General features: G+C 38.9%; 1 long non-coding RNA gene across 1 annotated transcript; it reads left to right on the top strand.

Annotated features, from left to right (window-relative positions):
• Positions 1-331: 331 nt before the first annotated feature.
• Positions 332-27447, top strand: LOC309340116. The gene is made up of 5 exons (XR_014155809.1): positions 332-433; positions 2269-2361; positions 2853-2972; positions 23856-23890; positions 24566-27447. It is a non-coding gene; the product is annotated as an uncharacterized lncRNA (long non-coding RNA).

Here is a 27447-nt window from a genome sequence, read left to right as displayed (position 1 = left end):
TAGAATAAATTATTAGGTACCTAACTAAGCATTGGCAGACACACTTTTCATAATGGAATTGTACCTGGTAGACAGGTCATGGACATAGTGGTGCCATGGTGTCTGTGATGGCTTGCTTTCCCCCCGCCCTCCCCACCTGGCTCTCCTTGATAGAGAGAAAGAGACAGAGTAGAGAGAAAGAGACAGAGAGGCCAAAAGCAGCCAGCAATCCTTTCTGTATTTACTTAGGTGGGTGAATGAAGTAGCGTTTAATGAACTCAAATTCTGTCCTCCACCCCCAACCCATCCACTCTCCCCTGCCCCCCACCCCACCTCCAGCTAGAAAGAGAAGGAGAGCGAATGCAATCAGACAGCCTTTCAGTATCCCAGTGAGGGACAATATATAGGATTTTCCAGATTCATCTCTCTCTTGAGGTGGGGGAGAAGGAACAGAGTGAGTATATGACTTCTTACACTGAGTGGTCTTTTGCAAACTTAAGTTAAGGAAGGGTAGAGAATATGTTTTCACCCTTCAAAAACATGTTTATAGGTGGACAGCCTAATCCAGTTAGTGAAGGAAGGAAGGAAGGAAGAAAGAAAGAAAGAAAGAGAACTCTTTTCCTTGCCTGTCTTCCTGTCTCTAGTAATATGGGCGAGTTCAATACTCACATGACTTTTTCTGCATGCTGATGTGATGCACTTTATATTCTTGAGTGGTTACAGAGGACATTTACTTACAGAAAGGCATACACCTCACACAACAGCTCTACTTAAAAGTAATGCCCTCAGTTTATAAAACAAGTCAACACAGAAACAGAAAACCCTTATTTTTGTTTATGCCACCCAGTCTGAATCTGCGGCTTTGCATGGAGGCATTGGGCAAAAGTCAGACCACAAGTATGCAGTACCACTGTGAGTAGAGAGAGAAAAAGATAATGTTTGTATTTTGTTTATGTAGTGTGCTAACCATCACAAAGCTTTTAGCAAGGATATCAAAACTAAAGCTGAAAATGTCTATATTTCTTGAACTAGTTAATCAGTTATCACTTTAAAAGAATATCTCTTAGAAAAATAAACACAGTTCACAGCTATTAATCCTATGTACACGTGTGTGTGTGTGTGTGTGTGTGTGTGTGGGACACACATGAACACCACAAGCCCTATTTGGGTGTACAGTTCCTCGATGTGATTAAAATCATGTGAGGGAGAGCAGCAACCTTGGGTAGCCCTGCCACCTCTGCAGTGCCCCTGTCCCATCTCTGCTGCTTCCGACGTCTTACAGGGCTCATGCCTGCAATAGGGTACATGTGAAAGCTTCCCACTCAACATAAAGCTATACACAATCAGGGATCTGAATCATCTGTGCAGCCTCTATAAGCAGGTTCTAAAAAGAATTGTACAGAACTGTCTTGTACAGCAATGAGATGATTCTTTTTCAAAGAAGTGAAAATATTCAGACGACTGTATTGACAATAGTGGTCTAGATGCCACTAGATGAAACTGTAAGACTGCCAACTTTCTATTGTACTGCAGGAACTTATTTTCACTGCATATTTTGGAGAGCAACTCAGACCTAAACTATATGTGGCATGCAGTCATGTGTATCTTTCTGTTTATGGGGGGAAACCATGACTCAGTGGTAGAGCATGCACTCTGCATTCAAAAAGGGACCAGATTCAATCCTTCCAGGGAGGCCTAGGAAGGACCCCTTTCTGAAACCCTGGAGAGGTGCTGACAGTGACAACACTGAGCAGAGCTGATGGACTCATGGTCTGGCTTGGTCTACACCAGTAACCGGTGGTTCTCCTGACACCCTTTAAAACTGAAGTCACACGCTACCTCTTACACTTTTCTACCTGTATGAAAATAAGACATCTTTTCATCTACAGTGAAAAAACAGCAGCTGGGGGAGGCAATTTTGAGGAGAAAGACTGATGAAGTTACTCTACCATTCCCCTCTATCCCTCCTCTTAAGCACTTTGTATTCTGCCTTTGTTTGTTTGTTTTTTAATGAACACAGGATAAAGATTTACAGAACTGTGGTCATGTCTAGTTTGGACCCCCCCCCCCACTGAACTATGACTGGCACATGTTGCATTACACTACACCAGGCTGATGGGCTAGCATTTCCATGTATTTTGTGCAGCAGATATACCTAAGATCACCACCTTTCCCCCAAGTGGGGCCTGACAACAGAAATGACACAGGTGATGCTTTTTTATGGCATGAAGATAATATTATGAAGAAGTTTTCACCTGCTCAATTTCTGCTTTTAAATGTTATTAAAAGGTGTGGGAACTGATCCCAGCACCGCCGCACAATGAGTCATGGGGCAAGATTCACTTCCTCTCTCCTCCTTTCCCCAGAGGATGCTCTGCACAGGTAAGTTACCTTGCCTCCAGTTGCCAGTGATGTTGCTCAGGCGCAGGGAAATGCACCACATGATGGTGCCAAGTAACGCAATGAGTTGTGCTTCATAATACAGCTGGGGATGGATGGGAAAGTTATCACTTCATGCAATGCTGAAATAGCATATGGGCCATAGAGAAAGAGAAAGAAGATGGCACTGCAAGAGTTACTGAGGCTAAAAAGACTACAAACTGTCTGAGATGCCAGTTACAGGAATTTAAGTGCACTGTACACTGCTGCCTTATGCTACAAGAGTATGCTCACACCATTTAATTGTACATTTATCTTACATGCAAGAAAAACAGAAATGTTGTAGAATGTGTGTAACATGGCACTAAACTCTCATTTGGTATCTGAAACATTCAGAAAAACAATATACTGACATGTCGAATGTGCAGATTTTCTGTAACCAATATAAGCAAATAGTAACAGTGTGAATTATGACATACTTTCATTTCTTTCAGACTTGAAAAAGAATCCCACCTGGCTTAGAATTTTAACATTTGTTATAATCAAGAATATGAGATTGTATCATTCAGGGCCCAAGAAAAAATAATTTATGCAACAACAACAAAATCACACAGGTATTTAAGTCCTGTGACAACTGTTACATTGCATAAAAATGCAAAAATAGAAGGAAATGTTAGAGAATATAACAGCTTTCCTGCCTTTCAACAATCTTCATGTATATACTTACATTAAATTCAGATACCAGATGCACACTAGGCTCTCCTCTAACCATTATTTAGATTAGCACCTAAACCATGATCTGAAGCTTACAAATTTAGAAGAGTCAAGCTAATGCATACTTTGAACAAAGATGAAAGAGCATGACTTTATCTACTACTGCATATTGCTGGATAGTTAATAATGATCAGTTAATATGTGAGGGGAGAGGCATTCACATGGTCTGATTAGTACCTAGATCATCAACATTTGTCATCCATTTCCTCCCCCTTTCCTGAACCTTTTAGATATTTCTTTCTAACACAAGAATGTCTAAATTTGGGTTCCATTACTTCCAAGTTAGTATGAATAGAATATTCAACTGCTTGAATTTTTAACAGGAACTTTGAGCCCCAAACCCCCACAAAAACCCACAACTCATTGTCTGGTAACCATATAGCTTAGGAGAAATTATTTTCCTATGAAGCTCAAAAGTGAGATCTAATATCCTAATATTGAGTGGCAAACTGCTAAGAAATACTGGATGTGACTGGGCAGAGCCAAATGTAAAAGAGTGAACAATTATGGTAGGGCATATTCTAAGAATAGGGGTGATATAAGTGTAAGGAAATTGGAAAGAAGTGCATGAGGAAGACTTAATTATATAAATTGAGTTAAAAGGAGTGTTGGGACACCCATAGACCTGAAAAGATTCATACAAGACAGAAAAGTTTAGAGAGTTAGCAAAGATCAGTCTACAGACTGAAACATATAAGAAAATCAAACTCTTGACAGTCTTATTATGCCTTTAAATGGAGAAATGTTATGTGCTTAGGAGGGGGAGAAGCACTAGTACAGACAAGCTGTTCACTATTTTAGAGCCAAAAATTTGGGAATTATATATGACACAGATTACCCATTCAAAGCTACACCAGACTTAAGAGTTACAACAACAAAATACATTTTGAAAGCCTTTTTTAAAGAGAAAAATTAATGTCATACCATCCAAAGGGGGGGGAATGCATTTGAAATATTGGTTTGCAAAAAGTATTCATTTGCAAATATGAAGAGCTTGGAGCAAAATGGATGATTGCTTTTGTATTTCTGGAGACGAAACCTAAAACACACAACACCAATCATTTATTTTTGTGTTGTGTGCACGCACATGTGTGTACTGTTCCAATGTCTGGCTTGCTATAGGTTTAAACTTACTACAATCTCTCTAAAACTCCCTGCAAGCTAATTTATAACCTGCCATCTTCACAACTACTGTGTGAGGAATGCTTTTTCTAACTGGTATTTAATACTGGGGCTTTAAATATAACCTCAACACCCTCTATACTAGAGCAGGGGAAGGGAGGGGTGGGAAACAGAAGCTAACTGGCCCTAATAAAATGCAGCCTGTTTCTTTAAGGAAAAGTGTCACAGGAAAAGCACAAGAAATGCTACAATCTCCACCCACTGTCATATAAGAACGGCTGCCTACACACACCACACACCCTGCATCCTGAAACTCACCCTCCTTTATAAACCCAGTGCATTAGGTGATGGAAATTCAGGATATGCAACCGCAGTACCTCCTAAGTCATCTCTAGAAAGGCTAACACACGGCATTTTTGTGACCTCTGCCCACTGGATCATGCTTCCCTCTTATATCCTGTGAGTGGGCTGTCTAATCGAGTCAGTGCTTCCCACAGCTCTTGCAGACTGCAGCAGCCGCCCTTCTCCTGGAAATAACAAGCCCTGGTCTTTTAAACATTCCATTCTTCTCTAACACCAACAATGTTTCCTGCTCCCTTTCCCTTCCAAACACCAGGTCTTTCAATACCACGCTCCCAACTCCTGACACCTTTCTTTAGCTATTTAGTGCTTTTAAAACTGTATGCTTGGGGTCTCAAGTAGTTCTTTACACCTTCTCAGTTCTGAACTGCAGCTATAGAAAACGTATTTTACTTATACCCCTGAAGTTCTCTGTTAAAGAATTAATACACTTATCAGTAATAATGATTAGGTAAGTGTGCAATGGTGACTGATTAGACTACTGTTAGCCCCTTGCTATATTTATCATTACCTCCCTTGCTTCTCCTTTCCCTCATTTTCAACTCCCTTGTTATTGTACTATTCCTTGTGTTATTTAAATTGTATGTAAAACAATAAAAATAATGGTTTTGTAATATTTTTACAGGGGGGAAAAATCAGCAAGGCTTTCCACGCATTACTGTTTTCAGACTAATACCAGCAGTGTTTCATGGCATCAAATGACTATTGGGATATTCCCAAAGGAGTACCAATAAGAAAGAAAACAAATGACACTTCAGCAAGAGGTAACAGTCAGTTTCTCATATGTTAATAGCAGACCCACACAATACAGTTAAAACACATTCAATGCACATGAGCGCCTCAAAGAATCCTTGGAACTGCATTTCCCCCCTCACAGGGCTATATATCCTAGCACTCTCAATAAACAAGACTTCCAAAGATTTTGGGGGGGAATTAACGTGCTTTAAATATGTATTTAATGTGCTTCAAATGTATTGTGTTGATCTGCCCTCAATTCATGCTGGTAAACAGCTACCCATTTTGCAAAGGTTTCAAGTTATAGGTTTTTGTTTTCCCATTTGTAAGAGAGATCAGGGGTATGAGTACGAATCAGTAAAGAAAGCCACTAATATGTCATGTGGCAAAGTCTATTCGATCTATTATGGTTTACCAATTCTACAATATAGATGACACACCACTATATTATAATTACAGTATTAAAATTACAGTGCCTAAAACAGCCTGGGCAACAACTCCAGCCACAATGAAAAATAAAACTCAGTAGTAAAGTTTCCCCTCCTTCATATTTATATTCCCTCTTCATATTTATATTCCATCCAACAACTTGTATTACTCTGTAAACTCAGTGACTTATCATTCTCTTGTGTTAATGTACCAGGCAGCGAGATATCTATCTATCTATCATCTATCTATCTATCTATCTATCTATCTATCTATCTATCCATCCACCTATCTATTCATCTATCCATCTGTTAGAATGAAAACTTCTTACCCTGATAGCTACAAAAGGCCAAGCTGACTATAGGATGTCAATAGCATCTCTGTGTGGTCTTCAAGTGCTGAATGTGATGCTTACCCCTTAAGTTAACACAGTGAGGTGAAGCATTGTGGTGTCTCTTTTGTAGAATAGGAACTGAGGCTGAACGCTAGCAACACGCCAACAAGGCCAATCAGGTTCAAATTTCAGTTCTGCTATAAACTCACCAACCCCAACATTCTGTCTTCCTAGAGTCTATTAAAATTCACTTTGAGCAAGTCGGCATAGGCAGCAAAATGTGGTAGTCCTTAATTCATTGAATCACTTCAGATTCCCACTATAGGTTGGGAAAGCACATTTTTGAAAGCTTTGTTCAAATAAAATACTTCATGGAGGTAGAAAACTAGCTCAGCAGGGAACACACTGGGCTAGAACCTGTTTCTCTCTGATGTACTAGGCTTTTTGTTTTTGTTTGAAAGGAATGTTTATCCTTGGGATCATTTTTAAAAAGTACTATATTACCTATAAGTCTGAAGCAGTATGGTCCAGGCTTAAAAACACAGGATTCTACCACCTAATTTAGTTGCTTGAGTAGACCAGGCATCTGTTTATAATTCAGGTAATATGACCATATCTCAGGTCCGTTAAGAATTACTCCAGCTTTTACTCTAAGCACACACTATCATTTACTTATTTTTTTAATCGTAAATGCACGTTTCTTCTTTGCAATATGAAGTCTTGGACATATTTGTTATTGGAGATTGAAACGGGAACAGGGAACCTGTGGCTTGTTGGACAACAACTGCTGTCATCCCTGACCATTTGCCTGGCTGGCTAGGGTTGATGGGTGTAGTGTGGTGTAGTGGTTAAGAGCGGTAGACTCGTAATCTGGTTAACTGGGTTCGCATCTCTGCTCCTCCACATGCAGCTGCTGGGTGACCTTGGGCTAGTCACACTTCTCTGAAGTCTCTCAGCCCCACTCACCTCACAGAGTGTTTGTTGTGGGGGAGGAAGGGAAAGGAGAATGTTGGCTGCTTTGAGACTCCTTCGGGTAGTGATAAAGTGGGATATCAAATCCAAACTCTTCTTCTTCAACATCTGGAGGGGAGCGGGTTCCCAATTCCAAGGCTAAAATATAGTCTCAGTGAAATCAATGAGACTAGATGCTTAGGCGTCAGTCAAAAATATTCCTCTTCTCCCAAGGCCTTTGGCTAGTTACTTTGTTACGTATTTTTGTGTTTCTATATTGTGAACAGCCCTTTATTCCTCAGAGAGAGGGTGTCATAGAAATTTAATAAATAAATATATGTGTGCTTATGCTCCCAATTGGGGCACAGAACCTGCTTTCCAGGTCATGTGGCCAGCATGACTAAACCGCTTCTGGTGCAATGAGACACTGTGACAGAAGCCAGAGCACACTGTTACCAACAACTCAACACAGTATATATATATAATCTTACATGCATCACACACACACACACACACACACACACACCAAGTAAATATACGATGCATGTAAGATTAGGCCATATTGCACTTTAAGGAATGCTGTTATGTAGCACTGTTTTAAAGCATTTTAACCACTGTAACCTGTGCCAAATAGCAGACTGCTTCAGTTTGTGTTATAAATAAGGACACTCTATAGAAAACCTTTCTTGTCTGGAGTAATCCAGTGGCAACAATCCAGAGGAAGGAACAGTAAATTAAACCTCTCTCCACATTCCTATACACATACATTCAGATTATGTAACTGATGGGCAGATTGTGTGTTACGATATGATGCCTGTTGTGGCAGGAACCAGACTTTTGATTCTGAATACCTGGTTGTCACAGGCAATGATTTAATGCAACTAAACATCACTAGTTCACTAGCTTGTCTGAGAGTCTAGTATAATATATGGCAGGCTCTGCCCTGTGGTTTTCTTGGGGTTCTTTTGTTAGTTTGGCTATTCTCTGGCTATTAATTGAACAAATATTTTGCATTTTAGGTAACCATATTTCCTTTCTTCATATGGAGCTTGGAATCATTCCTGAAAAGGTGGTAATAAACATCAGCTTGCAACTATTCAGGATGTTATACATGCATACTATTCCTGTACGTTCCCCAAGAGCTTTTTAAACAGAAGGAAGAAGTCTCCAACATCAGTAAGTAAAGACACACATTAATTGTTCCCTTGGCTCATGATTTGCTACCAAAGAATGTATAAGCACTTCCCACATTAACTCCAGAAGGCACAGAAACACACACTCAAATCCTAAGGAGATCCTGGAAAGATTAGCATTTCTGAGAGGTGTAGAAAGTTCTAAGCAATGTATGAAATTTTACTCTGCTGTAAGTGAATGCCTTAAAACATCCCATGTCAGGATAGCATGAGAGTCTTACACTTATAACATCTACATCTTAATACATAGGTGTGTACATTTGTTTTCCAAAAAGAATATGGTAGGAATCCCTGAGCAGTTCCTTTTCAACAATCTCTTTCATATTCTACCTTCCAGTTTGCATAGAACTATGTGGCACTTTTCAAGCCCCAAAGCAGCATTAATGGAATCTTAAATGTTTTGTTTATGCTCTTCCTCCCCATATTCTTCCCCTTTTCTACTGTTTACCCCTCTTTTCACTAAAGCTGACTTAAATGCCTGTTTTAAATTCTGTCTTTTTTCACAGTTAAAAGCACACTACTCATGCTTTAAAAATGAACACTTTCACACTTTCAATTAGCATGTATAAATTATGTTATGTACAATGCTTTCGGTTGAAAAAAATGTTTTAAGTGTTTTAAAAGCTTCCCATATAAACAGTAAAACGGCAAATCTTAATCAATGTTTATTAAATACCAAAACCTTACAGTACACCAAGTACACCACTAGATGGCACCACACATAATGCAGCCACATCAAATTATCACTAAATGCATAAATTGGTTTTCTTTTGTATCAAGCAACTCTTACAACATCTGTTTAAAACAGGACATTGCATAGCAGCATGAAAGAGGCAGAACTATTCTGATTTATATAAATATACCAATGTTGAATTCACATGAGTTTATACAGGTTCTTTGGTTAACACAATTTAATTATTTAAATCAATTATTTATATCCACCTGATTGAAGATATGCTGTGCTTTCAAATAACTTGATAAGAAGGTGTCAAACTCAGATTTCTACTAAATTTATCAACACCAAAATATAGTTAACTACTGTACTGCAATCTCCTTTTAAATGACATTTGTCTAACTTTCACTCTCATGCTTGAATATTCACCACTAGTATTCCAAAAAAAAAAAAAAAATCCCCTACCAGGCTTTGCTGGAACTGCAAAGCAGCTTAACCTAAACAGCATATATTTAATTTTACTAGTCACTACACCATTACTTTCTAACCTTTGGTACAAAATTGTGAATATAAGCAATATATTGAGTGTAACTATAAATTACTCCCCAAACCTCCTTATATATTGTATCATTCCTATAGAAACAGAACCTCAGAGATTAAAGTGTGTGCACACATTTGTATAGATTCTGAAGGTAAAACATTGTTGCTGCAACAAGTTTGTTATCCAAGTAGAAAAGGCTTAATCATCTCCTATCATTGTTAGATTTCTGTCCCCCTCTCACCTATTACTAGCACAGCTCAAGTACATAAACATGAAATTTCCTGTTTATACTTGTGCTATAACTGAATAAATCCTGCAGATATCCCTGTTATGCACCAACCTGCCAGGAATTTTCCCTAAAAAGGCATAAAGTGAGGCGGGGAGGGGGCAAACAGAGAGAAACTTACTGTGTTTGACAGAAGACCAATTTTTGCTCTCTTACATAAAATCAACCACCTGAACTTTACTTGCTCCCAAACATGTGCTATGGTTTCAAAATTTATAACATTTCCCCCCAAATCCTCAAACACTTTTTCAAAAGGCCTTAATCACTGCTTTGAGGTAGCAGAACCTCTTAATTAGGGAAGCAATTGTGGTTTACACGGATGCACACATAAACACACACATGCTTTTCATTCCCTTCCTTGGTATTTAATATAGATAAAACAAGGCACAATACATTGGGAAGTTCCAAATGAACTGAAGCTGTGTAACAGCATCTATTTTTAAATTATACCTTTAGCATGCACTTACCCAATGTCCATCTTTGTGGGTGCTAGTCTTCGTCATTGCCACCAGCAGATGGTGACCTAAAAGATAGTACGGGCAATATATTCCCATAGGTAGCAACATGTTCTATGTATTGCATATGGGGGGGGGAGCCAAACATTCTTCCAGTCCCAGAGCCCTATAAACAGCAGCTTGTTTCCTCTTCCTTCTCTTCAACTACAGAAGCAGAAGATAACCTGTCCCTCAAAGCTGAGCTACACTTTCTGATTCCTCTGATGAACTATTCTTTAGGCAAAACACCCAACATAATCAATGGGTCCATGGAGATAATTTAGAGGACATCACAGCTACCATTCAAATTGAACCACCACTTGAAAATGACATGTACCATACGAAATATTTGGGTATTCTAACTAGTTTGCATCTAGTTTCCCAGTGCAGAATACCCACACCTTACAATTCAACATACTTTGAACGTTGATTACTAAAACATGAATCATGTAGACATACCTTAGAATAGGTCAGGCTCAGATGAACTTGTAAAATACATAACCTCCAGTAGCAAAACCTGTAACCTCAAGTTGCAAATCCCTTTTTTCACTTCCTATGCCACACTGGACTACATGACAGTGGCTCCCCAAGCTTTTACTGTGGAAATCCACAAACAGAATGTAATCTTTGTTGAGGGCCAATCCTCTGTCCTGGTCCCACCCTCTGACTCAGATGGTGTTCTTTGTCTCCAGCATCCACTGCTGGAAGTCTGGTGATTGACTCATGAGAGGATGTTGACTTACCATTTGGGAAATCACCACCACATCATTAAAACAGCTACAACCATTTCTTGATAGAGGCAGACAACTTCCCTGAAACACGCCTCACTTTCCCCTTCAAACAGCTTTCTTCCTATGACAGGTGACTATATGGAACAAGACCTTGGGAAAACGTGGAGGGGGGCATGGGCCCATGCACTGATCTTTGCAGCCACCATAACAATCAATTTTAAAAGGCATGAAGTATCACGTGACTACAGTGTGCAGTAGAATCAATATACCAAATGCCTCAAAAGTTCTTACACAGATTAGGCTAGGAAACCTCGTTTCTGGGCACTGAATGTGGCCCTCCAAGCCTCTTCCTCTGCCCTTGTTCAGCAGCCTCATTAAGTGTGGCTGGAATGTGTATTTCCACTCTGATAATAACGATGCTTGCTTGTCTGGAGAGGAGAGAGAGGGGGGATGTACAAACTAGCCTACTGTATGAAGGCAAAATTTGTGTTTGTTCCTCCATCCACTTTTTCATTTCACTCCACACACTGTCAGGTGACCCTTCCAAGGTTGCTCAGAAGGGAATGTGGCCACTAGGATGGAAATGATTCCTTACCCTCAATATAAATTAAACAAAGCAAGATGGCAAATGAATGAAGTTTATAGACTAAAACTCAGGCTATCTGAGAACTCCTAATGTTGTCCTTTGTTTTTTAGGAACACCTTTCAAAATAGGCCAAAAATGCATAACACTTTTAAGAAAATAGATTAGATGCCTCTTTATGGTTAGAAAATTCTTGTAGAACATCTGTGTGGAATCTTGCCTTGAGATTGTTCCTCAAAACCCATCTTCTACATTAAGCCTTTGGTGCAATCTTCCAGTACTCAACCCCTACCGAATATAAAATTAATTACACATGGCTGAACTAACTGCGCATTCCTATTTACCCTCTTTATTTCTCCCCTCCTTACCCTGCCCATGGCAACCATTTTGTGCTGACACTCATGACACGTTTATCAAAATGTGGGTACTTAATCTGGCACCTCACTTGTTTTTGAGGCAGATTCTACAGCAAAAGCTTATTTCATTTTTTCTACCTAAATAATAGCCCTCTGAGGTTCATGAACATAGGGCAAGCTTCATCAACTTGCACTTAGTGTCTCCACACAGAGTGGAGTTGCAGAAGGGTGAGGAAGAGCTCTGCTGAGTAAATCCAGGGAGTATTCCCTGAAGAATATTCAGCACTGTGCTGCAGCAAGGAAAGTCACTTTGTATGTTCTTTTGATGTGACAAAACCAAAGTACAGTGGGCACCTGCATTTATTACTCTATTCTCAAACTTAAAATAAACATAGTAGTAAGTGACAAGATAACCTATCTTTCACCACCCAACTTCTCTTTTAAAAGGGGGTAAAAAACAATTAGAATAAATAAATAGCACTGTTACAAGTTTTTAATTTTCCAGTTTGGAATATTTTCATCCTCAGCATAGGCAACTGGCCCTGAAAACACAATTGATAAAAGCATCTTGCTAAAATGAGTCACAGCTCTGGCTTGGGATTTTTTTTTTAAGGTGTCCTATTTCTTTGACTCATACTTTCATTCCTGGGAATTCCCCTTCAAACATTAATTTTTGAAACAGTTGCAGTACGACAAATAATTTTATGACAAACGAAAGAAGCATTCAACACCACCCATGAAAACCTCAAACCTATATTTATAAACAGAACTCTTCCAATAAATCATTTACAAACACGACAGGCAAAACAGATTTAGAAAAATCCAAGGTGTTTTCTAGTCTACCAAAACAAGATACAAGTGGAACATGCAACAGTGTTTGAAGAAGATGCTTCATACAGTTGTCACATGGCAACGACTACAGAATAATAATAATAATAATAATAATAATAATAATAATAATAATAATATTTTCTTAAATCACTGATGAAAGTCTTTTATGCAACATACTGTAAAGGAAAGCAATTTCACTTACCTGTGATCTAAGGTATTTTCCTCCCATGAGCTGGATGATATCAGTTGATCACCTGACTGTAGTTTGAGAGAAGGAAGTCAGCTGACCATCTTTTCAGGCTGTCTTAAGCTTTAATACTTCATAGTACTTTGTCATGTGAGTCAGGACAGAACCAGCTGTCACTGCTTGGGGGGGGGGGAGGGGGGAAATGGGCCCCTCTGTTCCCACCCTCTTCCTCCTCCTTCTCTCTTTCTCCTACCCCGCCCCCATCCTCATTCCCTGATCCATTCTTCCAACTTTTCGCTCGTTCACCGCTTGCATGGCTGGGGTCTCTCTCTCTCTCTTTCTCAGCCGAATTCCACAACATACAAGCATTTCTCTGCATCTTCAGGTTCTACACACACACACCCCACCACCACCACCGCCACCAGGAAATCAGAGAAAAGGAGAAAAGGCACCACATTCCACAACTCTCAGTCAGCCCTGGCAAGCTATGAGGCATTTTCAGTCACACAGTACAAAATGCATTAGTCAGAGCTGAAAGACCACACACTTTGTACCACTACCATGCGCTCAGAGAGTGGTCTGAGCTAAGCTATGGGGGGGGGAGGGGGAGCAGCTTCCTGTGCCCTTGTCATTTTACCTACATTTCCCTGTTTAGGAAAAAGACATTCAGCAGAAAAAGGCAACAGCTGGAGTCCACTGTAAACGCATCTGCTTAATGTTGAGACGTCTCAGCCGCCCTATTCAGATGTCACGTCCTTTACGTAAACACCCCCCCAACAAGCAGAATGTATTGTTCTGAAGACTGCAAGACATTATCTAAATCAGAACTCCTATCTCCCCGATGTTTCGTACTTTAGGAAGCCGAGGAAACAAAAGTGGAAGTAATGCTACGTGGTTCAGATTTTCCGAAACCACATATATTTTCAGTCCTATTCTTTGCCTTGTTACTTGTATCCATAACAATATATATATATATATATATATATATATATATATATATATATGCACACATCTAAAAACATTTATGACGTTTTCTGGGATTTCTGAGACAAGTTCTCTCCCCACCCCTTCAGAAACTCTGACCAGAAGAGAGACTTCAGTATAAAGCAGAAAAATGAAAAGAAAATGCAACATTCCTGATCCAAATGATCTAATCGTTCATCCATCTGCTCTCTGCTTTGCCCCCCTCCTCTTGCTTCCCCTTATCTGTTGCCTGAAGGCAAGTTAGCGCTATGCATACCAGTTCAGAAGGAAATCAAATGCCACTTTGAAAATCACACTCTTGGGGAGAAAACCAAGCACATGCAGTTGTCTGTTAGAGAAATACTTGCACACAGCCCAGACTTGGCATCCCCGTTCTGCACGGGGACTGTCCCTAGTGGACTCAGTTACTGTCACTGGCTTTTTAAAAATGAGGAGGAGGAGGAGGAAAGTACCATTTGCACTAGGATTTTTCTTTTCTTTTCTTAAGAAAGCACAGGTTTTTAGGACTGAAAACTTGAAACCAAGCATAAGAAAGAAACTTTTTTTCTCATTTATGCATGCTTACAACAGGTAAGGGTTCTGCAAGCAAATTTTTTAAAAATGAAAAAAGCATATGAGATATGAATATAAATATTTTCCACATTTCTGTATCATATAGTTTCATACACCGGTGCCTTGATAATGTAAGCACTCACAACTGGCAAAAGACAGAAACTGGTTTTCTTAAATGTACCCTGGAAAAGTAAAGCGATGACAGGGTGAAATCCTGTACACGTCTACTTTGAAGTAAGATCTACTAAGTTCAATGGGATTTAGTGCCAGGTAAATGGATATAGGATTGCAGTCTAAAGCTACTCATTTGGCCGATCATAGCAATAACTCTTTGTTTTGCTAATTTATTTTCCTAACAAAGAATCAAGGAGAGGGTGTTAGAATGGTGTTATTCTCCAGCAATCATGAAAAACTAGCATCTTTATTTACTTCCAAAACCAGTAGTAGCTGCTGCTATGTAGCTTTTTAGCAAAGGAAAGCTATTGCAGAAGCAGCTCTGGTACTGAATAATGTCAGCATTATAATAAAAGCAGCCTGATGAATAATTCATGGAGCAAGGAAGTACCCTAGCATTAAATGGCAATAGATAAAACAGATCTTTCACTCCCCAATTCCGCTAAATATTTAAGTGGAACACTGAAGTCATGCAGACTGAGTACGATGGGAAAACATTTTGGATCATTTTGTATGATGCTAGCATTCTTTGAGTAATATTTGAAAGAATGGGAAGTAAAAGTAGAAGACAGGAACTGCAGTTGCCATGGCCAAGGCCCCATACATGGAATCCCTAACCAGTACAATGCTTTGCTCATCTAAACTGAAATAGGAAGAATGCACACAATATAAAACAGCTATTAGGCTACATAATAGATATACAGACATAGGACTCATCCTGTGACAGACTGAGATGCCAACTGTGTTCCATTTCTACTCCGGAAGCACCATTATAGGAGCTAAAAAATATCATTCACAACATCAGGGATCAACTCATTCATCTCCTCACCTTTCAATGTTATAAATGCCTACAGTTATCTTCCCAGATCTATGGCCTAAGGTTAGTCTTCAATCTTAAATTTGAGAGCTTTAGTAGCTGTGTTGACGAACACTACCTGAACAGGAATGTGAAACCCATTCAGCTTCCAAGTATCTGCTGCTGGGCTAGAGACAATTGAGAGTAAACTGTAAAAACCACCCAAGCTCTATAGATCAAATAAATTCTTAAGAGCAGATGGCAGAGAAGCAAAGTACTACTACTTCTCTTTAGTACAGAAAATGCAGGGTATTTGCCTCCCTTAGACAAATGTTTCTTGTCAAAGTGTGCATGGTCTAATGTGACCTAAATACTGAATAGCAATATGTCAGATAATAATAAAAACTCCAGACATTTTTTGGGGAGTGGGGAGTCAACAACTTCCACATGAGAGATCCCCAACTTCCTATAATTTCTTTGGAATGATAATTTTCAGCACCTTCTCTAAGAGCAAACCATATTGGCTCAGTTGAGCTCTGTCCACGTTCTTTATTTAAAAGCAGTGTGAATTTTCACACTACTAACTACCGGTACCTGTCAGGATTTCATCTGATTGTGACACCAGTGTAAATCAGACTTGCACTATTATATCCCATCTACCTTTCAGCTTTTAGAACTGCATTTTTCAAGTTGTTCAGGTTCAGGTGACACCATTTCTATTTGTTTTGCCCACCAGAGGGTAACACCGGATGAACTGAAACCCTCCTTCCACTAAAATGTTACTGGGCTTTTTAAACACTTGCTTTTGTTTTCTTAGAATACCTTGATTGATTACAATAACTCCCTGTTCTGAATTTCATCTAAACAAAAATTCTAGGTGAGTCACTTCTGCCCAAAGTATGACATGAGCCTAACAACACTCTCCCTACCTGTGCTCCCCAGTACAGTGGTACCTCAGGTTAAGAACTTTGCTTCAGGGTGAGAACAGAAATCACACAGTAGTGGCGCGGCAGCAGCGGGAGGCCCCATTAGCTAAAGTGGTACCTCAGGTTAAGAACAGTTTCAGGTTAAGAACAGACCTCCAGAACGAATTAAGTTCTTAACCCGAGTTACCACTGTAATTGGTATTCATAGGCCTCTGGTCCTGGAGATAATGTAGCCATCCTAGGTAGTAACCATTCACTGTGTAATTCCACATAAATTTGTCTAACCGCCTTATAAAGCCATCCTAGTGGATGGCTATCACTTCATCTTTTTTGTAATAATAAGAAATATAAATAAAAATGTGCACCCCACCCCCAAGACCAGTCCATTGTAACTATCCAACCTCCCAAAATTTCCATGCCTCTTGCGATGGTTTGACCCCTTTCTGTTTTGACAGTACTGTACAAATTCTACAAACACCTTCCATATCTTCTCAAAATCATTTCTCCTGCATATTCCCCACCTTATTATAATAGCACGTGTTAATTTATCATTAATAACTATATCCCACACCTCTTTATACCACTCTTCCATTTTATATTCACCTTGTCCCTCCCACTTCCTAGCTATAATAACTCATGCAGCTGTCAATAAATTTGTGATCAAGTCCTTCATAGCCTTACATCATTACATCTTAAGGACAATGTTACCTCAATACCAGAAACCAAATGTAAGTACCCAACAGGTAGGCAAGGGCAAAAGTTGGCAACCTCCTAGATGCTGCATTAGTGTGAGAAGCACAGAATTAGTTACTCTGAAAGCCACTGCCCTCCTCTCATATCCCGAGAGGGATAGCCCCTGAGCAGTCCCCGATAGCCAAAGCTCATCATACAAGTAATGTTTGTAGTTTTTAAAGACAATAATTTTAATAATAACAACAAAGAAATTTTGTTGATCGTGGTTCACAGATATGATCGTAGTTCTTGGAAACAGAATGCACTCCTATTTCTCAATTAAAATTAGAAAACCTTTTGACATTGTTTTTGTGTAATAAGTAAAAGCAAACATGCTGCTGCCAAGAGTTATGCTCTAACTGTCAGGTTTCCCAGATGCATATTTAACTTTCACACTTTATACCAGTGATTTCCACAGCAATCATGCAACATTTCCTACAGCACTCATAATGTATACTACTGCCCTTAGTCATCATTGGTTTCTGCAAAATCCACCACTAGGTATTTTTCAATGATCCTTGCTGTGTTATCACTCTCTCCTTCAAAAGAAAGTATTTTGTAACCATAGCAATATTTCCCCACCCTAATATTATTTCCCACTGCTTGTGCTAGATTTTTGCACTTAGCAACCACAGCAGCTCTTATTCGAAACTGCTAATATCTCCAACATTTGGAAGCTCTTTAACAAAATAATTGTTATCTATAAACACTGCATTCCCAGCTTTATGCTTTCAAACAAATCTAATAAGCAACCTATATAGAGAATGAATTCAGCATTTATATTATAAAATGTGATGTTTCAAAAAATATGTTACACCTGTTTTTATCTTTTTCATATCCACGTGGCTTCCTACAAGACTCTACCCATATTTTGTTAAAGGTGATGGATTCCGAATACTGAAATTTGTAGATCAATACATTATCATTACACTTATTTTAGAGGCTCCAAAAGTTTACAGTGCATTTAATGTAATTTCCTCTCTCACTCTTGCCTTGTTCAGGATTCCAAGAACTTAGAATTTCAAGTTCAGTCTAACCCAGCACCACAAATGGAATAAATATTTTTAGTAGCCCAGATTTTCCAGCACCATCATGCCCTGAGAACTATCAACACTTTTCACCGTCAGATAGTTCACTGTTTTCAGCTGCAAAACAACCCACATTCCACAAACCACCTGCTCCTCTGAATTTATATAACGGCCCCCAAGTCTGTAATGCAAAGTTTCCCTTCTCAAGCAGCATTTCAGCCACAAGGATAAGAGACAAGAGCTCCATATATTTTCCTCTATAAATGGAGAAGAAGGTGGGATAATGCAATATTGACTGTGGAAATGTCCCATGGGGGAAAGGCTTAAGCACCTTCTTTCCCTTTCTGGCTGGATTTGCATTTTCTACTGCTGTTGTTCTGTTTAAAAAAAAAGTTGGGAGGCAGACAACTTCACCCTTAGACAAGTGATCTGAGAAACTGAAGGACACTTTATCTAACATACAGAGGAGAAAGTAGGAGATCGCTAGTCCCACTATGCTATAACACAAAGCATTCTAGAAATCTTTGGGGAGGGGACACCCCGAAGGCAAATATTCTTGCCCATCTCTCTCCCTGTTCTACAGAGTTTAGTCAAAAATCAGAATCACTCGCCTCTCGTCTAAAATACGACAGTTCAAGCTATTTGTACTACTTAAATCTGCTGTATAAATCCAGCTGCAACCAGGCTTTCTGGGATTGTGCACACATTTTAATAGTTTCCTATAAAATCCATATATAACAGTGACTGTATTATATTATACACTTTAGTCTGTTAGATATCATACACATTATTGAACAAATGCACCCTTGTTATGTATGCTAATACTAAATGCAAGGAATTTATTTAAAAACAGAAGGAAACATTCCACTCCAGCAAACGCTTTCTGACTGTTCACAAGTCAACATTCATTATTAATTTTTAGGAACCACACCGGCCCTATTTCCAGGTGAGGATAAAGGTAAGATGCATTAGAGAGGAGAGGAGAAAAGAAAGCGGAAGGTTAGATGCCATATAATCTCAAAAACAAGTTTAGGGAACATTTTCCTTCAGCTACTAGCAACAACATTCATAAATTCAGCTGAATGCAACGCAGGAAAAAAATTCACAAACTCTATCCCCCAATGCTATTAACTAATGTAGAATTTTCCTCAAAAGCTACTCATTTTTTCTTTCATTTTATTAAAGATTTGCAGAAATTGAACTTCAAAAACATGTAAGAGCTTTTTATTTGCCTGAGAATGCTAGTGAAATACTTCTTTATTTCCTTTATAAATGTCTCATAATTATCTACAGTTGAACCTCTAAAGTTGCTATTCTGGGGTGGGGAGAAGAGAAATTAGCTGACCCACGAGAAGCAAATTAAAACCTTAGCAATGGATGCTAATGAAACAGCATTCATGCTCTGTTACAGGAGGGTCTACAAGTTCAAATCAATTCGATTTTTATACTTTCTATTTACATTAGAAGCACATGCCGCTTTATAGAAGTGAGCTGTGGGCAACTTACACTCACCAGGAGCGATGCCTCAATGCCTTCCATATGAGCTGCATCAGGAAGATTTTGGGCATCACATTTTGAGACTTTGTTTGGATTCTCAAACAAAGATGTGCTCTCCCAACCCCACATTCCCAGCATGTTCACACTCCTGTCTCAGCAACATCTATGCTGGCTTGGTCATGTACACAGAATGGAAGATGGCAGGATCCCCAAGGACATCCTCTACAGGGAGCTGGCTTCAGGCACTAGGTCAATTTGGTAGACCACCTCTGTGTTACAAAGATGTCTGCAAATGTGGCATTGAAGGCTGGCAACATTAACCCAACAGTCTGGGAACCCCTTGCAGACAATCACAGTGCCTGGAGACAGTCAGGTTGTGTTCCCACAGCAGTGACCAGAGGAGGAATGATGAATGATCGCTGGGAGGAGCACAGAGAGAAGGAACACCATGGTGCACCTGTAGCAGCAAAACCGGATGCCTTCATCTGCCCCAGGTGAAACAAAACATGTCTGTCCCACATCAGTCACTACAGCCACAGCAGTTGCTGTAATTCTCCAATGGTTGACATTACCCCCAAAGGCACACTCTTCCATTAACTCCTGAGACAGACAGATGCCAACAGGCAACTACATTGAGTAGTCAGAACTATGAATGGTTTGACTCAGAATAAGGCTGTTCTCATACACTCGATATACCATTTCATAAATTTTGTTTTTGCTATCATCAATTTTCTATTATTTTTACACAACAATCAAGCTTACTTTGTGAGTTTTATTGCCAGTTTCCTGTATTACATTTGTCTGTTTCCCATTTTCATTAATTTGTTAATTTCCCAGTTCTATAGTGCTTAATTTAATAAACATTTTAGTCCAGGCATCCATAGCAATGTGATATGATCTATCGATTATCATTTTCCAAATGCAAAATACTTACAACATCCTGCCTGCATATCCTGAGGAATTGCTTAGGTGGGGAATGAGTTGATCAACAGCTGCCACTTAGGAACCTGATTTCCATATGCTTTGTCCTGCTCATGAGCATAACCAAGCAAGATTTTCCATTCCTCTCTGGGGAATTTCAACTGAAGGGCTGACATATGCTTACTTCACTTTGTCCAACATGACTTTAATATGACTAATTTTTTTTTCCTTTGCAGCTCACTTATTCTTTACTGAAAGGCCTGTACAGAGAAATTCCCTTTTCTCCACCGATGGAATTCATGCAATCGCTTTTTCTTCTAGTTTTTAACAGGCTGTAGTAATTTACATCTGACCTGTAGATATCCAGAACAGATTTCCGCAAACAGCAGTCGAGTTCCTGGAAAGTTCTTTGTAGTTAGAACTGCAGCAGTTTCCTCTGCAGCAGCCATGATCGGCTTTGTGTGATGATAGTATTGCACATGACCTTACAGCTGAAGTCTAGGATTGCTGTCGAAGCCAGACTTTCCTTGTGGGAGGAGAAAAACTAGCCCAAAAAGACAACTAGGCAGAAAAAGCAGGATTTTAAAAACAGAAATATGGGACAAAATGCCTAAAATTCTGCCATTATGTCCTGTCATATAGCCACTTCTCCTAGTGACTTCTTAATTCTTTCGTATTATTTACTCCAGACTTTTTTTAAAAAAGCAGTAAATGAAAACCATAGGTTAAGAGCATTTTAAGCCAAGCTCTTCCCCCTTTTCTTTTTCTATGCTAGCCTTTATGTATGAAGTAGTATTAATATTAGGAAAATACACCATGAACCTTAGAATCACAGAGTTGGAAGAAGTCCTGTCTAACTCCTTGTTCAATGCAAGATATCCAGAGCTAGAACATATAACAGGTGGTTGTCCATTTTGCATATCCAATTCTATATCAGTCTTGAACTGCAATCCTCATCCTTCGCTAGTTATGCAGCTTATGTGAGGTGAATCAAAAGAGGAGGCAAAATAGGAAGTGAATAGTTCTTCCTTACCACCCTTGCTAGGCAGTGTGGCTATCATTTCCTCTTCCTTCCTTTGAACATACCTGAGTAATTCCCTTTTCTTGCTCATAACTTCCCTCACCAACCTAAACTTGTTCCAGGCTTTAACTTTCCTATGGCTAAAGCTTTCTCCTGAAGCTTTTTTTCTTGACACTACCCCTACAAATCTGGGCTATTAGACCTTGGCAAGCTGTCCATCATTCCATTTCTTGTAGATGTCCTTTTTATTTTCAGTTCCAAATTTAAAAAACCCAAATCAGCTAATGTCTCAATATTTAGTATGCCTACTAGTGAGTAAGCTCAACTGGGCTCAGTAGGGCTTACTTCTGAGTAAATGTGCTTTGGCTTGCACATAATATATATTTACATCCATAAGATAGTTTCTGGGAAATATTCAAAGTTGCAGAAAATACATTTTATTATAACAGAACTGGTAAGATTACAACTAGGTTTCAAAAATTATTTGCCATGCTGCATGGGATGGTGCTGAGAAATTTCATCAACTGATTAGCTTATGTGTAATGTGTAGAAAGCTTGCAGGATTTGATTATTTTAAAATGTAGAAAGAAGACTACAGTTCTACTTATTAAGACATTTGAATGCACTATACACGTTTGATATAAAATTTTAATATAAACAACACACCAGCCTGATTTTTCCATCTTTTTATGCTCATAAAATCATTTATACAAGTCAAAAGGTTGCAGAGAACTTCAGTTTCATTGCTCACTTAACAAAAGTGGGGAAATTAAAAGGTGTTTTTTAGAACTGAGCTAAGGAAAAATACAGAATCATAAGCTAAACATATCCCCCTCCTTCATATTACATGAAATCATTTGCATTGATTCTATATTTAGAGAATTTTATGTAAAATGTTAGTATGATCATATATACATGATCATATATACAAAAAAATCCCTTCACATTCCCATCAAGAAACAAGTTCTCATTTCAGATTGCAAAGATTACCAGTAGCCTGTGGTTGGGTAGGTAAAATCCCCATGGTAAATTACTTCATGTAATCATTACTATGTGAGCCAAAATCTGTAAAAATTTAAAAAAGAAAGAAAGAAAGAAAGAAAGAAAGAAAGAAAGAAAGAAAAAGTCATTTCAGGAAGATGCAGAAATCCCCACACATGCGACAATAGACTTTATTACACATATTTAGTTTAGTGAAATTCCACACATCAGTCTAGAGGTCTTTACCACTGATGAAAATGTAATGTGGATGTTTTAAAATGTTGCAGATATAGTTATGGAGAATAATTAACTTACAACTTGAAAGTTACAAGTTAAAACACAACCTGTAAAATGTAATTCCTGGAACAGACAGAGAGGTGGTGGGTGGAACTGTTTAAAGAACATCAGAAATTGTTTTGCATTTAGGACTTTTTTACACAAGGTTAAAATTCCCTTTGAACCTCTCTTGTGCTATTTATGCATCTGATCATGATTCACACAGATGAAGTAGTGGAGGGGAAGCATTTGTAGTGTGGGTGAGTATTCTGGTCAACTTACATATTTGCAACAAAAATGGGAACCCCCCCACCAAAGGGCACTGGAAGTAGGAGCAAAAAAACAATGGCCAAAAGAGATGTTTTTATCGCAGTGTGTTTTGGACCCAACTGGTCCTTCTTCAGGGAAACTGAGAGTAATGATTAGGGTGTTGGAGTAGTTCAAATCCCCACTCAGGCATGAAGCGCACTGCACCCGGTGAGCCACTTTGGGCCAGCCATGCTCTCTCAGGCTAATCTACCTTACAGGGTTGTTGTGGGGATTAAAAGAGGAACAAAGAACCACACACATCACACTGAGCCCCATGAAGGAAAATGTGGTACATAATTGTACTTTTTTCAAAAAAGTAAGCATGTAGATGTGCTGTCGCTTCTTTTCTTATGATTGGCTCTGAAACTTCCTGAGAATTCTCATTGGTCACTAGGCTGTTGAGGCAACAAAGGAGGCAATAACGGAACCCAGAACCCATTCCTCTCCTGCCCAAACTTTTTTTTTTTTAAATGATATTTATTTTAAAATATTTATTTGCCCAAACTTAAAAGGGGATGTTAAAGCAGTTATACTGCTTCTCTCGCTTCACAGCAGTCCCCTTTGCAGAAAAAAACCATATCTAGGCTAAGAATGGTTAGCTGGAGAATTAGCTGTTCACAGATCAAGAATCCTTTTACGGATACACGAGCTAACTCTTTTCTTCTCACAAATACACAGCCTTCAAAACCTATTAACTACTGTATTTTATTCTACAAATTCCAGGTTACCAGTTTTCAAACAAAGCCCCATTTCAACTGGTAAGTCTCTCACTAACTATCCTTACTGCTTAGCTACACACTGGATTTCCCCTTTGATACTATTAGTCAATTGTGAGATGTTAGAATATGAATTACTGGAAACAAGTGTTGGTGTAGCTGGGTCTCGAACTCACCTAATATGTTTTCTGGTAAATAAAGTTTGAAGGATGCAAGATTATCATTGTTGTTGTTGTTTAGTCGTGTCCGACTCTTTGTGACCCCATGGACCAGTCTCTCAGTTTAATAACTGATGAGAGTGAAAAATTATATTCTGACAGTTTCTTTTCCAGAATGCCTTTAATAGGAGAGGCTGCACCTCATGTAACATTCACTAAGGAGGAGAACACATATGTGCTGACATACTGTTCTTTATTAGCAAGCTTCCATTTCAGTCAAATGGAGCCAGTGATCAAGAGTGAAATTTGGGAAGAATGTAAACACAAGTTTTTAATCTGATGTTTACTTTGCTATGCTTCTACACAGAGTGTAGTTTTATCTAAGCCTTGGGTCATGTTGGTGGAACCCTGGTAAACCCTTTCATGGCTTCCCACAGTGTAACACATCATTAGTCCCTTGAAGCTAAGGGTCTCATAAGAAAAATAATTTCAAATAATTTTGGTTCTGCTGTCTTTTTCCCCCTCTCCCACTGACTCTATCTTCATATCCTCTCTGCAGTATGGACAGAAAACAGTCTTCCAAGTCTTGAATCTTAAACAAAGGGTATTATGATAGAGCAATGATCACAAGAAAAAGTAAATTACAGTTCAAAACATATTTGCTGTACACAGTTTAGCCTGTAGTTTTAAATCCGCAGGAATAACACTTTGCCAATTACTGAGCATTTATGTTAATCTGATTACTCCCCTCATGAACAACCTTATGCTTCTGTTTAAGGAATTTCTTACTCTTGAATTTAGAGAATTTGTTCAAAGTATCATAATCATATTGTAATTTCTAGCTTCCCTAATGTTTAACATCCCTCCTGGCTCTTTACCTGGCACATTTTTTCACAATCTGCCAAGATGCTAATTAAATTAACAAAGAGAAATGAACCAAAGGGAGAAGTTTCTGAGACAATCCAAGTCATTAAAGTTTCACTCTGAAGCTTGATTCCTTCCCCTCCTTTTCTTTCAATGGTTGTTTTGCTTTAAGACAATGTGGTCAAAGAAGTGTGAATGTGTGATGTGTGTAATGGCAATGGAGCCAGTGGAAGTTTCCATTGGCTTTGCAGCATTTGCATAACTTGGTACATAAGCACACACAGCAGAATTTAGGATTCTTGGAAGCTACTGGGGGGAAACAGAGATCCAGAAGTGCAAAAAAACAGGAATCCAGCCATGAGCTCCAACAACTTAGATAGTCTTGCTGGCAAACACTTTAATGTGAGGAAAGCTCAGGGAAGGAATAGCTGTTCTTACCATAAGCATCATATGAAGTGGTCTCTGAGCAGGTTGCATAGCTGCCCCTGCAACTTGGAGACAGAAAACGCCAAAACCTCAACTTACTTTGTTCTTCCTGTTGAGGTTCAGTCCCACTTCGTGGAACAGCATAAAGCAGTGATGCCCAACCTGTGGGCAATGGCATCCCTTATCTCCTAGGGCCCTCATAAAATGTTATGAATATTTGTCTGAATCCTTTTTCAAGGCTAACCTTCCACTTGCCCCCTTTTGAAAGATCCCACCAAGTGCATGTCATTTGACTGGTCTTTCCCTTATCTGAAGCAGCATCTTAACTAAAAGAGCAGGGTCTTTTGATGAGTGTTTAATCTTTAGATGGGGATGCAGGTGGCGCTGTGGTCTAAACCACCGAGCCTAGGGTTTGCTGATCAGAAGGTCGGTGGTTCGAATCTGGGTGAGCTCCCATTGCTCAGTCCCAGCTCCTGCCAACCCAGCAGTTCAAAAGCACGTTAAAGTGCAAGTAGATAAATAGGTACCGCTTGAGCGGGAAGGTAAATGGTGTTTCCATGTGCGGCTCTGGTTTCACGAGAAGTGGCTTAGTCATGCTGGCCACATGACTCGGAAAAACTGTCTGCGGACAAACATTGGCTCCCTCAGCCAGTAAAGCGAGATGAGCACTGCAACCCCAGAGTCGTTCGCGACTGGACCTAAGAGTCAGGGGTTCTTTACCTTTACCATTAATCTTTAGATATAAACTTGTCTTAGTTCCATATATAATTGGCAGAAGGAACGTCACTGCTCTGAGCCTGCTCAGTGGAGTCCTTCGTATGTTGCATTAGAAAGATACCTATATTATTCACCTGAAATTATTCATGAGTGTGCCCCATTTACTTCAATGAGTCTTATGCAAGAGTAAAAAAAAAATACTAGCCCAAGTAAGCATCTTACAGTGCAATTTTGGACATGTTTCCTTCAGAGTTGAATTGCTAAACATTTTATTCTAAAGGGGGGGGGGGTCTAGTTGCTTGGCACTTCACTAAATATTGACTTTTACAAGCCAAGAGACATCAAGGCTGTTAATTTTGAGGTGTTACTCCTAAACTACCTCACAAGATATGAAACGGAGGATTGTGAAAGCATATATATTGCCCACCTTCTCTTTATTTTGGATACTGCCAAAGTAATTGAGGAAGAGTACCTGATTAGCGTGGGACTTTTGCCACATTTTAATTACACTTCAGACTTTTGATGTATGAACAAATACAAAGATTAAAGCTGAATACAAAGATGGAAGTGGAAAGGAATCATTAAAGGATCAGATAATAGAGTCTTTAAAAGATATAGACATGGTTTTCTTTAATCCATTGGGTAAAATACAACTTTCAAAGTAACAAGCTGTTTATCTACTGTTACACATCCAATAGCCTAATTTTGCTGCAACATGCCATACATGTATGTGTCACACATTCCATTTCATACTCGGCAATCACATCTTTCAAAACCCATGTGCACAAGAACACTATAAACAGCTTATATGTATATAAACTGACGTTTTTCTCTAAGACTACAGATAAATGGAAACCAGGGAAAGAGAAAGATCTCATTCACATCTATAGATGCATGCATTTTGCATAAACAAAAACTGCAAATTTAAACACATGCAGATAAAATTGCCTCAGGGGACAGATCCCATTTGTAGAATGCCAGTTGCCCCATTTTATGAAATATTCCATATGCCATAATACACCTCACAACCTTAATTGTCCCAGTTTAAGAAAGTACTTTCAAGTTTCATAAGAAGGTACTCCTTCACTCACAGCAGGATAAGCACCTGCATACATATTTGTTTTCATTGCTTGACAGCATTCTGCAACTCTCATTAACTACTGCATGAAGTTCTAGGTTGACATTTGATTATCAAATCACCTTGGCCAATTACTCAATTAAATATCAACTGTTTGATAGACAAATGGACACACACACACAAATCAGTTAGTGTCTTTGTTACCCATTGTTTTTCTTACATGCCACCCCCCCTTTATGTATTTTTATAGTTTGTATATACAGTATTTATATGATCATATTCTAGATCTGCGATTTCTGCTGAAATTTATGGATTTTATGCAACCTGCGTAATCTCACAACTTCTCCTTAACTGAA

The sequence above is a fragment of the Podarcis erhardii genome (genome assembly GCF_964252035.2).
Source record: "Podarcis erhardii genome assembly, chromosome: 4".
NCBI lineage: Eukaryota > Metazoa > Chordata > Lepidosauria > Squamata > Lacertidae > Podarcis > Podarcis erhardii.
The sequence above is the reverse complement of the archived record's forward strand: the minus strand, read 5'-3'. Positions and strand labels throughout refer to the sequence as shown.